Source organism: Gorilla gorilla, chromosome 9, assembly GCF_029281585.2.
Source record: "Gorilla gorilla gorilla isolate KB3781 chromosome 9, NHGRI_mGorGor1-v2.1_pri, whole genome shotgun sequence".
In the NCBI taxonomy this organism is placed as follows: Eukaryota; Metazoa; Chordata; class Mammalia; order Primates; family Hominidae; genus Gorilla; species Gorilla gorilla.
In genome coordinates, this window is record NC_073233.2 from 135,746,351 (window position 1) to 135,760,563 (window position 14,213).

A 14,213-nucleotide genomic window follows, 5' to 3' on the forward strand; every position below is an offset into this window, starting at 1 on the left:
TTTTTTTTTTTTTTTAGTTTCTAGTGTGGATATCAAAATAGCAGCATTAAAAAAGTTAACATTTGGCTGGGCGCGGTGGCTCACGCCTGTAATCTCAGCACTTTGGGAGGCTGAGGTGGGCAGATCACGAGGTCAGGAGATTGAGCCCACTCTGGCTAACAAGGTGAAACCCCGTCTCTACTAAAAATGCAAGAAATTAGCCGGGCGTGGTGGCGGACGCCTGTAGTCCCAGCTACTCGAGAGGCTGAGGCAGGAGAATGGCGTGAACCCGGGAGGCAGAGCTTGCAGTGAGCCGAGATCGCACCACTTTACTCTAGCCTGGGTGATGAGCCAGACTCCGTCTCAAAAAAATAAATAAAAATAAATAAAAAATTAACATTTAAATTAAAAAAGCACAGCAACATTACATATATACATATATATGAAAAGAGACAATATAGTGTCCCTCACAGCAACCCCTTGATATGTCTGTTTTTCTCTTAATTAATTCAATTAATATTTTTTATTACATGCAAGTGTCTATTGCTAGCAGTTGGGATGGAAAGTGTGGCATGGTTGATGTTATAATGGAGGAGAAATGTGTTGCAATGATGGTAGACTCTCAGAAATCCTCCAAGATTCCAGGAGGGAGGAGGGGAGAGTAGTTAAGAGTGGAGACACTGGCATGAGAGGATGCTCGCCAGTGAGGGCTAAAGAGGAATGTTGTACACATAAAGATCCAGTGAACATATGGATTTCAGGAACTGGACAGTCTTCAGGACAGCACTGAGTCTTTCCCACCTTTGTGTGACCTAGGTGTGAAGAGAGGCTTTATAGGACGTTTATGTGGCTGCTGGAAAGCCCTGCTGGGTAGTCTTTAGAGTGCTTCTGGGATGATGCATCAATTCCATATCTTCTTGGGGTCCTTTAAGAGAGTGGTAGACTGGGAGGGGAAGAAGGAAAGACAAATGGAGATTAGAATCATAGGAGTTTCAGTGACAGCTCACCTTACTACAAGTTCCAATATCAAAGCAAGTCTTCTAATTTTCCCAGACATAGACAGGTAGCTCTGATGGTTCTGGAAGGTTCACAGAGTACCCTGAGAAATAGATAGAGAACTTGCATAATTTCTAATAAATCTTCTTATGTTTTAGGGGTAGACATACCTGGGTTCAAATTCCAGATTGGCCTCTTGTCAGCTGTGTGACCTTACACAAGTGTATTTAATTTCTTAGATACCCATTTTTCTCACTATAAAATGGAGATAATGATAGAATATAATGGGTTTTTGAGATGCACAAAAGACATGATACTTTTAACATATCTTAGTGTCTGACCTTCAATAGGCAGAAGCTATTATAATTATTATTTTTGTATTTATTATTTGAAATGCCTATAGTCTGGATCTATTAAGGAATCAGCCCATTTTAGAGATCAGGTCTATTAAAGAAAAATGAACAGAAACTGCAAACTTTAACAAAGGAGAAGAAGAAAGGTTGGGACAGTTGAGTGAGATGAGCTAGTCTGGTAGACTTGGTGAAGGGCCTTCATGCTAAGAGGAAGGTGTTAAACACTGGTGCCATTGGAGAGAGTGGCACAACAAGGTTTGCGGGGAGAGGGGTGGGCATGCATTTAAACCAACAGACAGAGAAGATGCTTTTAACATTTCCTAACTTCCTAGTCTCTGTGGAATTGGGAGAATTAATGAACTAATATCTATAAAGTACTCGGAGACCATCAAAAGAAGTGTAGAAATCCCAAGTAGTAGTATCATTTTATTAAACATTTATTGAACATAGTACAGAATATATAGGAGCTATGCTTTCTGCCCAGAGGGTTTAGATCCTAATTGCAATATTTTATTAATCATCTTGAGGGCAGAGGGAGTTCTAGACAAAGAAGTTTAACATATCGCCAAAGAATTAAAATAGATATTGCATCTGATCGCCATAATTTGCTCCCTGAATTTCAGGAATGCAATTTTATTGTCATTATACAATACAAACACTTATACTGATAGTAATGATATTGATACAAATGAAATAAATTATATGCCAGACACTTTTCTAGGTACTCCATATATGTTATCTCTAATCTTGACAACAAATTCTGAAGAATGGGATTAATATCCTCATTATAAAAATGAGTAAATTGGGGCTTGGGGAAGTTATCCAAGATTACACAGCTAGAAAATAATGTCTTTGGCCCTATAAAACAGCAGAGACAAAGATAATCGAGCTTATAGATTATCTATTTTTTCCCCATAATCTTTTGAGGTAATTGAATAGTCTAACTGTATACAAGCAATATAACTCTAGTATCTGTCTATTAAGAACTAAAAGTTCTTAACATAGACTCTACAGATACTCTTTAAAGTTTCATGGAATGCTGGAAAATTCTTTGCAAATTTGTATTTTTAATGTGTTCTGCATTTTTCAGGGGAGTGGATTTAGACACTTTCTTAGATTCTTAAAGGAGTTCATAGTCCAAATAAGATTAAAAACGCTGAGCCCATCTTGGGCCAATTTTGTGTATTGGACAGGGTCCAGAAATACACTTAGCATGAACCCGATCCTTAACTTCATATATGGCTCAGCTATTGAGGGAGTCAGGGATCTACATGTGAATGAGAGACTCAACGTTCTTGCAGCTTTCCCCAGTTGATTTTTGTACTTCCTGTTTTTCAGTCACCCCTTGTGAGCCAGGGATATTAAATATACTACCAAGGGTTGTACTAATCTAGTCCCAGGCCTGTGTCAAATACCATCTCTTCCGTTATATATTCCTTAACTCTCACAGAAAAGTTAGTTACTCCTTCATTTGTGTGTATCTCAGTATAAACCCATATTCAAGACATTATATAGCATTGTAATTATGTATGTGTTTATCTTCTTCATCAGAGTCTGCAGTTCTGTAGGGCAAGAGCAAGATCATAATTCAGTTTTTTTCATATCTATATCATGGGACCTAGAATATAATCAGTACTCAACCAAAGATCAGTAAATAGACAGGTAGTTAGATAGATGGATATACTGGCATGTGAGTATTCTTTTTATAGTATTGAAAACTAAGATATTGAAGGGCATGTATTAGGACATAAGAACCTACTAATTTTAGGCCAAGTTATACACGGACTTCTATTAGTAAAATTGGTTATGATCATGGGAAGAAGATGCCTGTCACACATGAATTGATGCTTTCCTTTTACAAATGGTTACAGAAGAATAATTCAATGTAATAGAATTTTGCAAAGGGTATAGCTTTTACATTTAGAATAAAGTTAGGTGATTGGCTATAGTGTGCTATAAAACTTATTTCAGTTTTCCAGTTCTCTAAAAAAGACACATTCCAGTTGACTTTCCAGCTCCTGCTTTATGTAACTTGGCTTAATAGAGCAAAAACTTCTCACGATCACAAAAGCCTAATATTAGCACGTCAGTAATGTATTTAAGTTGCCACCTACCCATATAGGTTACAGATCCTTGGAGGAGCCTAATAGGACAGGAGAATTCCTGCTATTTTAGAATGCCATTGACAGTGAAGAGGATAATAATCTTAAGCAATCTATCAGGCTTACGTTTAGTGAAAATTCATAGCTTGTTAGCCTGGCTAATCTTTGAGTTACCTGTGTTTGTACAGAAAATCCTGTTATCTCTTATCCCATCTATTCCCGTGGTGATCAATGGGACTGTATTCACGGCAGGAACCAGTCCCGATGATGTCATCCTCATCACCATGGGAACACTGTCTTTTTGCAAAGATGAGAGTTAAGTCCATCCTAACAAAAGTCCAAGGGCTCTCTTGAAATATGATGAGAATTTTCCAGTGGGATTTAGCTATAATCCATGAGGGGTGACATGAAAGAATAAGCATTTATGAATTTTACTGAAAGCCTATGAATTCTAAGACTTAAAAAAGAAAATCTTATCTTCAAATAATAAAGAGATAAAAGGAATCCACTTTTACAGAGGCAGTTAGGTGTTTAGCCAGTAGAATAATCTGTGTGTTTTATGCTTTCCTCAGGTGTACCAGAATAGCCTTCCAACCCTCCAATCTGCATTACTGCCTGGCATCTCAGGAAAATCTGGTCCTAGAACAGAGAAATGTTTTCTGGACTATTTTGGTATAACTTTCTTATTTCTTCAGGCTATAAAACAGAGTTGCACATTTACCACTCTTTGGTAAAGCATGCTGACTTCATGAATTTGTGGCTCATTTTTTTCTCATTTGTTCAGTGGTGATTATAGCAAGAAAGTTAGGCTGGGCGCAGTGGCTCACGCCTGTAATTCCAGCATTTTGGGAGGCCGATGTGGGTGGATCACAAGGTCAGGAGATCAAGATCATCCTGGCCAACATGGTGAAACCCCGTCTCTACTAAAAATACAAAAAATTAGCCAGGCGTGGCGGCAGGCGCCTGTAGTCCCAGTTACTCGGGAGGCTGAGGCAAGAGAATGGCATGAACCCAGGAGGCAGAGCTTACAGTGAGCCGAGATCCGGCCACTGCACTCCAGCCTGGGCAACAGAGAGAGACTCTGCCTCAAAAAAAAAAAAAAAAAAAGAAAGTTCTGAGATTTTCGCCCAGGCAAAAAAAAAATTCTCGTGGCATGAAAGATAACTCTTTGGTTTCTAAGTGGACATATTATATATTCCTTGGATACAGTATCCTCTGGAGTAGGAGGCCCCAAATTCTGGGCCATGGACTGGTACTGGTCTGTGGCCTGTTAGGAACTGGGCCACACAGCAGGAGGTGAGAGGCAGGCGAGCCAGTGAAGCTTCATCTGTATTTACAGCCACTCTCCATCACTCACATTACTCCCTGAGCTCCACTTCCTGTCATATCAGTGGTGGCATTAGATTCTCATAGGACTGTGAACCCTATTGTGAACTGTTTATGTGTGGGATCTAGACTGCATGCTCCTTATGAGAATCTAATGCCTAATGATCTGTCATTGTCTCCCAAAACCCCCAAATGGGACCACCTAGTTGCAGGAAAACAAGCTCAGGGCTCCCACTGATTCAACATTATGGTGAGTTGTATAATTATTTCATTATATATTACCATGTAATAGTTATAGAAATAAAGTACACAATAAATATAATGTACTTGAATCATCCCAAAACCATTCCACCTCCCTCCCACTCCACCCCCAGTCCATGTAAACATTGTCTTCCACAAAACCAGTCCCTGGTGCCAAAAAGGTTGGGAACTGCTGCTCTAGAGGAAACCTTGTGTGTGGTAATATGGAGGTTACAGAGAAATATTTTGTTTTATACTTTATTCTTTCACTGGAGTTGCATGCTCATGAGGAGTCTGTTTGCATTTTCCATAATGTCAGAAGTCATGGATAAGCCTATGAGAAGCTGAGGATGTGGGCAAGATCTCTGTGTTGCAGCCCTAAAAATGTCTGGCTGGTGATTTCAACAGCCTCAGGGGCCTAACAAAGTAGGCAGAGTCCTGTCCTTTGATGCATGGAACCAATCACTCTGCTTTGGAAGTTGAGGAAAGGGTGACATAAGTACTAAATCTATGACTTCTGGGGTCATAAATCCCTGACTCTGAGATGCAAATATAAGAAAAATTGGATACTTAAGGAGTAAAGGCACTTCTAAAGTGCCTTTTATGTCTGAAACCTCTTATGTCTGAAACCCCAATGTCCCCCAGACTCAGGCTCAGAGAAGCAGACTAGCTTACTTAAAATCCCAGAATTGATGGATGATAGAACAGAATTTGAATCTGTACTCTGAGATCCATGCCAAAAAATTTTAGTCCTTTTTAGTAAAAAGATTCAAAGCTGTTAAAGCGGTTCTTGTATTTTATCCAGATAGCATTCTAGTCTGTGAGTTGCTTACCACATGTGCCTTATTCCCCACCTCACCACATGTTATACTTTCATCTTCACTAAAGACACTGCAATATCAATGATGCAAAAGTTCATCTATTATTTTTCCAGCATTAATAAGAGACAGGAAAGATCAGCAAAGTTACAAAGTGGAGAAAACCTGAACATTTACTTAGCTTCAGCATTGAATTCAGTGTAATTTTTGAAACCGATTAATTTTGGAAAGCTTTTGAAATTTTGCACTTACTTGGAGATTATAGGAAATTGAATTAAGAGGCTCTTTGACTCTTTGCTAGCTGGGATATAGATCAGAGCTCAGACTGGCTGCTGCCTTATGTTGGCAAAGTAATTTGGGCAATTCATCCACATCCTGCCTTTTGATCTGTTAACATAGAGGTAAGAACCCATGATGGGTTTAGTCTTATTGATTGGGTGCTCAAGTGCTTGTGAGAACTAGAATGCTGTGATATCGCAGGCATAGTTCAATACGTGGCCCATAGTGTTGCTAATAAAGAACCCTTCTAAAATGCAAAGCTGATCGTTACTCTCATTCTCCACCCCAACACTCTAGTAACTTTATTTTCCATCAGAACAACGCCAAGCTCCTTTTTCTGACATTCAGGTTAACCACAATCTGGCCCCACTTCACATCTATCAGCTACCCTTTCTACTACACAGACCAGCACCTGCTCCTTTGCAAATGCCAAATTCTTCATTTGGGATTTTATACTCCTCACTTCTCTAGGAACTTCAGGAAGGCTTCTCCCTGTCTGCCTGAGTTTCGTAGGAACTTTTTCTTTACTATCATAGCATCTTATATATGGTATTCAGCACACTGTATTGTAATCAGTGGTTTTCTTGTACATACCACTGTAATTCCAAGACTCTGGGAGCAGACACTCTCCTACCTAATCACATATTTATTCCAAGTATTTACCTTGGTATATTTAGTAAAATAGTAAATGAATACTCAGGGTTCATACTTCAGGAAGACACTGGGGATGCAAAGTATACAATGGGACTTGTTTACCACAATTGTATAATTTTTGAATCTCAACTTTTGAAACCTAAGTAACCTATGTGCCAGGAAGAAACATGCACCTTTGCTCTGGGCATATTCTATGACTTTACATTTGTAAACTGGCATTTGTGGTTCAGTTTCAGGTACCAACTGAATCCCCAGGTTCTAAGCTACAGCAAGACCGAAGGTGAATAAAAAAAAGGGCAGCTGAGTATAGGCTCTAGAAGCAAACATGTAAAATTCAGAAGGGGTCAACTGGTGAGCTGACTGGGGGGAAGTGATGGCCGTGTCCAGAAAGCAGTTAAATGTCAGTACCAGCATGTCATGAATAAAAGAAAGAGCCACACTGTTTATTCGGAAAATCTCCACAGAGATAGAAACTGGGCAGACTCTAGAAATGTTCAAAATAGCCATAGCCCTTTAAGGTATATTTTCCACCTCCAATAATGCATTAATTTATTTTTCCTCGCATATCAGTTCCTTCCACAGATTTTATTATGTCTTTCAGGGTGCCACTAACTTCCCAATAACCTAAAAACATGACACTTAAAGATTTGAGTGATCTCTTATTTCCAGGAGAGAAGAAGAAAGAAGAAAGTTATGGTTGGGATATGGTTGTTTACATAATTGGCTACAGGGAAGTTGCTTATTTGCTCAGAACCAGAGGTGGCGCCTCACAGAAGCATTGTTTCTTTGGATAAAAAAGATAAATAGAGAAGGTGTGGTGCCCATTGGAGATGCGTCAGCAATCTGAGAGGAATAAGTACGAGGGGGGAGATTAAGAATCTTAAAAAAAAAAAGAAACAAGATAAGCAAAGCCATATTTTATCTCTCTCTGCACCATATGTATCATCTATTAAATTAGCTGCACTTGAGGATACAGTTAGAAAAAAGTAGTCTATCCACAGTATGCCTTGGAATAGAGCAGAAAAAGCAAAACAAATGAAAACATTAAATTCATACAAAGTGTCTCTAAAAAAATAAAGATATAAAATAGGAATCAAACCTTTTAACCTCTGGTTTCTGGTCTGGCATGTAAAAAGGTTTGAAGTTACTTTTCCATTTTAACAACATGTAAAAGTCTGAGCAAACTGAAAAGAAATAAGCAGCTGTGCGTAGATCCATCACAGGGCAAACTGCTGCTCCTAAATTGGCAAGATCAACAGACAAATACAGAGAAGCGCAACTTACTGGAGCAAAAACCCCATAGGGGAAACCACTATGGGAATCAGTGCCAGGGTAGGAAAAATCTAAACTGTAATTGACAAATTGCTTGAGGGTTAGTATGGACAAGTCTGAGAGATTAAAAACTTTAGCTTCTTATTAAGTCCTGCCCTCGAGAGAAACTTTTTTATTTATTATTATTATTCTTTTGAGATAGGGGTCTCACCATGTTGCCCAGGCTGGTCTCAAATTCCTAGGCTCAAGAAATCCTCTTGCCTCAGCCTCTTGAGTAGCTGTGATTACAAACACGTTACTATGTTTAGGGGAAACGATTTAATCATACCCTAACCTGCCAATGTTTTATCAAAGCCTGACTAACCCAGGGGAAGGAGAATGCCCAATTCCAGCTCTGTCTAGCCATCCCGCCTGACTTACCACAGCAGGAGGAACTGAGAAGCACTGGTGAAATTCACAGTCCAAGGGCAGAGGCTCATCAAAAGACTGGTACCTAATCATAGAGCTATCAAACTCTTCCCCTCCCCCTGCATCTTACCATATTACTAAGACCTATTTACTACCTAGTACATCATGATCACCTTTTAACAACAGCAACAACAAAATTATAAGGCACACTAAAAAGCAAAAACAGTTTGGAGAGAGGGAACATGCATCAGGACCAGAGTCAGATACAGCAAGACTTGGAATGATCAGACCAGGAATTAAAAAGCATATAACCTAAGGATTTTAATGAACAAACGCAGACAACATGCAAGAACAGGTGAATACTATAAAAAGAGAAATGCAAATTATAAGAAAAAATAAGAAATGCTAGAAATTAAAAAAAAAACCTTAACAGAAATAAATAATGCCTTTGGTGGGCTCATTAGTAGACTGGACTCAGAAAAGAAACTCTGAATTTGAAGATATCTCAATAGAAACCTCCAAAACTGAAGAGCAAAGACAAAATACTAAAAAAGAATTTCTAAGAACTATTGGACAACTACAAAAGGTGCAACATATACCTCATGAGAATACAAGGAGAGGGGGAGGGAGAGAGAGAGAGAGAGAAATGAATCTAAAAAAATTAAAACAGTAATGACTGAGCACTTCCTTAAATTATTATAAGACACAAAGCTACAAATCCAGAATGTGCAGAAAACACCAAGCAGAATAAATGCTGAAAAACCTACACCTAGGAATACCAGATTCAAACTGCAGAAAGTCAAATATATAGAAAAATATCTTCAAAGAATCTGGGTGAGTGGAAGGCCAGGGAGATCCCTTACCTACAAAGGAACGAATATAAAAATTACATCTGCCTTCAGAAGCCATGCAAGAAAAAAGAGAGTGGAATAAAATACTTAAGGTGTTGAGAAAAAACAACAACAACAAAGGAACAAACAAACAAGAAGCCCCACCAACTTAGAATTCTGTGCACTATAAAATTAGTCTTCAAAAGTGAAGGAGGAAAAAAATACTTTATCAGGCAAACAAACATTGAGGAAATTTGTTGTCAGTAGACCTGTCTTACAAGAAATGTTAAAAGAAGATCTTTACAGAGAAGAAAAACAATATAGATTAGAAACTCAAAACTACATAAAGAAGGGATAAAAGAGGCATACCACAGAATGAATACATAAAGGTAAAATAAAAACTTTTATTTTTCTTATTCTTAGTTGATCTAACAGATAGCTATTTGTTTAAATAATAATAGCAACAAAGTATTTGTGTACATACACACATACTTATGGACACTTATAGATACTTATATATAAGTGAAATGAATAACAGTGATGATACAACAAACAGGAAAGAAGAATTAGAAAAATTTTGTTATCATGAAGTACTTGTGATACCTGTGAACTGGAATAGTGTTATTTGAAAAGAGACTTGGATTCATTGTAATATATGTCACAAACTCTATGGCAACTATTTTAAAAAGTGAAAAAGAGAAATATAATTGACTAACAAAGGGGAGATAATTAAATTCTATAAAATGATCAATTAAAACCACAACAGGCAGAAAAAGTGTGGAAGACAAAAATAAGAACAAAGAGAAAAGGCAGCAAAGAGAAAACAGTCACAAATATGGTAGATATTAACCCAACTATATTGACTTTAAATATTAATGGCCTAAATATGCCAATTAAAAGACAGAGATTGTCAGAGTGAATCAGAAACAAAACACATGTATATGTTGTCTATAAGAAATCACTTTAAATATAAAGGTGCATATATATTAAAAGTACAGGGGTGAGACAAGCTATATCTAGCTAATGCTAATCAAAAGAAAGCAGAAGTAGCTATATTAATTTCAGATAGAGCAGCCTTGCAAGAAGACATAATAATCCTTAATATGTATGTACCTAACAACAGAACACCCAAATGTACAAGTCAAAAATCGATAAAGTTACAAAAAGGAATAGAGTAATTCATTATTACGATTGAAGACTTTAACACTCCTGCAGGCAAGAAATCAGGACATGGTTGAACTCAAAATCATCAATCAACTGGAAATAATTGACATCTATAGACTATTTTGTCTAGCAACAGCTGATTACGCATTCTTCTCAATCTCACATAGAATGTTTATCAAGATAGATCGCATTCTGGACCATAAAATACATCTTAACAAATTAAAAGGAAGATATATCATACAGGATCTGCTTTCAGACCACAATGGAATTAAACTAGAAATCAATAACAGAAAAATAGTGGGAAAATCCCAAAATACTTGGAGCGTAAACATCGTGCTTCTAAATAACAACTGGGTCAAAGAAGAAATCTTAAGAAAAAATTTAAAAGTGTTTTGAACTAAATAAAAATTAAAATATGAATTGCCAAAATTTGTGCGATACAGCAAAACTAGTGCTTGGAGAAAAACGTATAGCATTGGATGTATGTATGTATTTAAAAGAGAATGATCTAAATTCAATCTTCTAAGTTTGTACCTTAGGAATCTAAATACAAGAACAATTAAAATCTGAAGTAAACAGAGAAAAGACATAACAAAAAGTAGTATAGAAGTCGATGAAACTGAAAACAGGAAATCAATAGAGAAGATCTATAAACCAAGAGCTGATTAGCTGAAAAATTAATTAGATTTTAAGCCTTTAGGCCAGGCTAAACAAAATTTAAAAATTACTAATATTAGAAATGAAAGAGAAGATATCATTACAAATCCATAGACATTAAAGGATAATAAAGGAATATTATGAAAAACTCTGTGCCCACAAATTTTATAACCTAGATACAATTATACAATTCCTTGAAACACATAATCCACCTAAATTTATATTAAAAATAAACACTCTGAATAGGCCTATATTTATTAAGAAAATTGAATCATAAATCAATAAACTCTCAAAGCACCAGAGGCAGATGGGTTCACTGGAGATTTCTAGAAAATATTTAGGAAAGAAATTATACCATTTGTTTACAATCACTTCAAGGACTACTTCCTTGAGCAGAGGAATACTTCCTAACTCATTCGATTATGCTAGCATTTCCCTAATTCGAAAACCGGACAAATCATTACAAGAAGAGAAAAATACAGACGAATATCTCTCACTGACATAGTGAGACATAGGTATAAATCCATACCAAACTAATAATAAATCAAATCCAATGATGTATAAACAGAAGAATTCCATACCACGATCCAGCTGAATTTATTTCAGGTATGCAAGGCTGGTTCAACATTTGAACACCAATTAATGTAAATCATCATTTCACCAGGCTAAAGAAGAAAAATTATATGGTCCTAGCAATAGATACAGAAAAAAAATTCACAAAATCCAACACTTACTTATGATAAAAATTCTCAATAAACAAGGAAAAGAGGGGCATGCTCTCTACTTGGTAAATAACATCTACAAAAAACTTATAGCTGACATTGTACTTAATGGTGAAAAAGAAGATGCTTTCCAGGTAATATCAGGAACAAGTCAAGGATGTCTCTTCTCATCACTGATTTTAATAATTGTACTGGAAGTCCTTCATAATTCAATAAAATGAGAAGAAGAAATAAAATGTATGCAGTTTGGGAATAAAGAAACAAAACTATCTTTCTTCACAGATGATATAATTGTCTATACAGAAAATCCAAAGGAATTGACAAAAAAAAAAAAAATCCTGAAACCAATAAGCAATTCTAGCAAGGCTGAAGGATACAAGGCTAATATAAAAAATCAATCATTTTCCTATATACCAGTAATAAATAAGCAAAACTCGAAAAATTAAAGACATTACCATTTACACTAACACTCAAAAAATACTTAGGAATAAATGTCACAAAACACATAATAATCTATTTCAGGGAAAATGACAAAACACTGATGATAAAAAATAAAAACTAAATATATGGAGAGATATTCTATATTCTTGGTTAGGAATCAGTATCATCCAGATGATTGTTCTTCCTAAATTGATCTGTAGAGTCAATGGAATCCCAGTGAAATCCCAGCAAATTATTTGGAAGATACTGAAAAAGTGATTCTGAGATTGATATGAAGACGCCAAAGACTCAGAATAGTAAACTCCATTTTGAAAAAAACACCAAGTCAAAGGACTGACACTGAATGACCTCAAGGCTTACTCTCAAGCTACAATAGTCAGGACAGTTTAGTATTTGCAAAAGATTAGATAAATAGCTCAGTGGAACAGAATAGATAGCTCATAAATATACCACATAAATATAGTCAACTCATCTTTGACAAAGAAGCAAAGTCAATATAATGGAGTAACTGGACATCTACATAAAAATAAAATAAAACTAGACACAAACCTTACACCCTTCATGATCTACTATGAAACTCCTAGAATATAACATCACACAATACCTAGATGATTTTGGATATGGTGATGACCTTTTATATACAAGACTAAAGGCATAATCCATGGAAGAAATAATTATGTACTGAACTTTATTACAGTTAAAACTTCTGCTCTGCAAATGACAAGGTGGAATGACAAGACAAGTCACAGACTGAGCAAAAATATTTGCAAAAGACTCATCTGAAAAAAGGGAGTTTCTAAAATATACAAAGAACACTTTAAACTCTACAGTAAGAAAATGAACAACCTGATTCATAAGTAAGCAGAAGATTTTAACAGACATCTTATCAAAAAATATATATAGATAGAAATTAAGCATATGATAAAATGTTTATCATCATATATGATTAGAGATTTTGAGGGGTTCAAGACTTCAGTAGAGGAAGTAACTGCAAATGTGGTGGAAATAACAAGAGAACTAGAATTAGAAGTGGAGCCCAAGGATGTGACTGAATTGATGCAATCTCACGATAAAGCTTTAATGGATGTGATGTTGCTTCTTATGAATGAGCAAAGAAAGTGGTTTCTTGAGATAGCATCTACTCCTGATAAAGACGTTGTGAACATTGTTTAAATGACAGCAAAGCATTTAGAATATACCATAAACGTAGGCGATTAAGCAGCAGTAGATTTTGAGAGGACTGACTCCAACCTCGAAAGAAGTTCTATTGTGGGAAAAATGTTACCAAACAGGATTGCATGCTGTAGCAAAATCTTTCACGAAAGGAATATCGAACTGTTGCATCAACTTCAATGTTGTCTCATTTTCAGAAATTGCCATAGACACCCCAAACTTCAGCCACCCCCACCCTGACTGGTCATCAGTCATTAAGATTGAGGCAAGATCCTCTGCCAGCAAAAGAGCAAAAGGATGACCACTGCTGAAGTCTCATGATCATTCGCATTTTTTAAGCAACAAAGAATTTTACATTAAGGTATGCATATTGTTCTTCAGACATAATGCTATTGCAACTTAATAAACTACAGTATAATGTAAACATAACTTTTATTTGCATTGGGAAACCAAGCAATCCTGTGACTCACTTTATTATGATGTTTGCTTAATTGCAGTGGTCTCAAATTGAACCTGCAGTACCTCCAAGGTATGCATATATATATATACACACCATCGTACTTTACAGCTGAGACTTAAGGTGCAATAAGGAATGGAATAGTAGTATGTAAATGCTGTATTTTCTGAAAAAAAGATAAAGTCATATAACTGAAAACTACTAGAAAAAAGGACAAAATAGAATAACATTGACTATTGTATAGTTTACATGTGAGAGTCTAAAACTACTGACACTAAATAGTAAAAAATTAAAATCAAACTGTAAAATATTGAATAAGAAAAAATAAGATTAGATATATGA

The 14,213-nt window shown here is 36.1% G+C and overlaps 1 long non-coding RNA gene across 1 annotated transcript; it reads right to left on the minus strand.

The window, feature by feature from the left end:
• Positions 1 to 537: 537 nt before the first annotated feature.
• Positions 538 to 14,013, minus strand: LOC109028809 (uncharacterized). The gene is made up of 5 exons (XR_002007780.4): positions 13,885 to 14,013; positions 6,067 to 6,201; positions 3,605 to 3,815; positions 1,146 to 1,230; positions 538 to 922 (listed from the first exon to the last, which is right to left on the minus strand). It is a non-coding gene; the product is annotated as an uncharacterized lncRNA (long non-coding RNA).
• Positions 14,014 to 14,213: the final 200 nt, after the last annotated feature.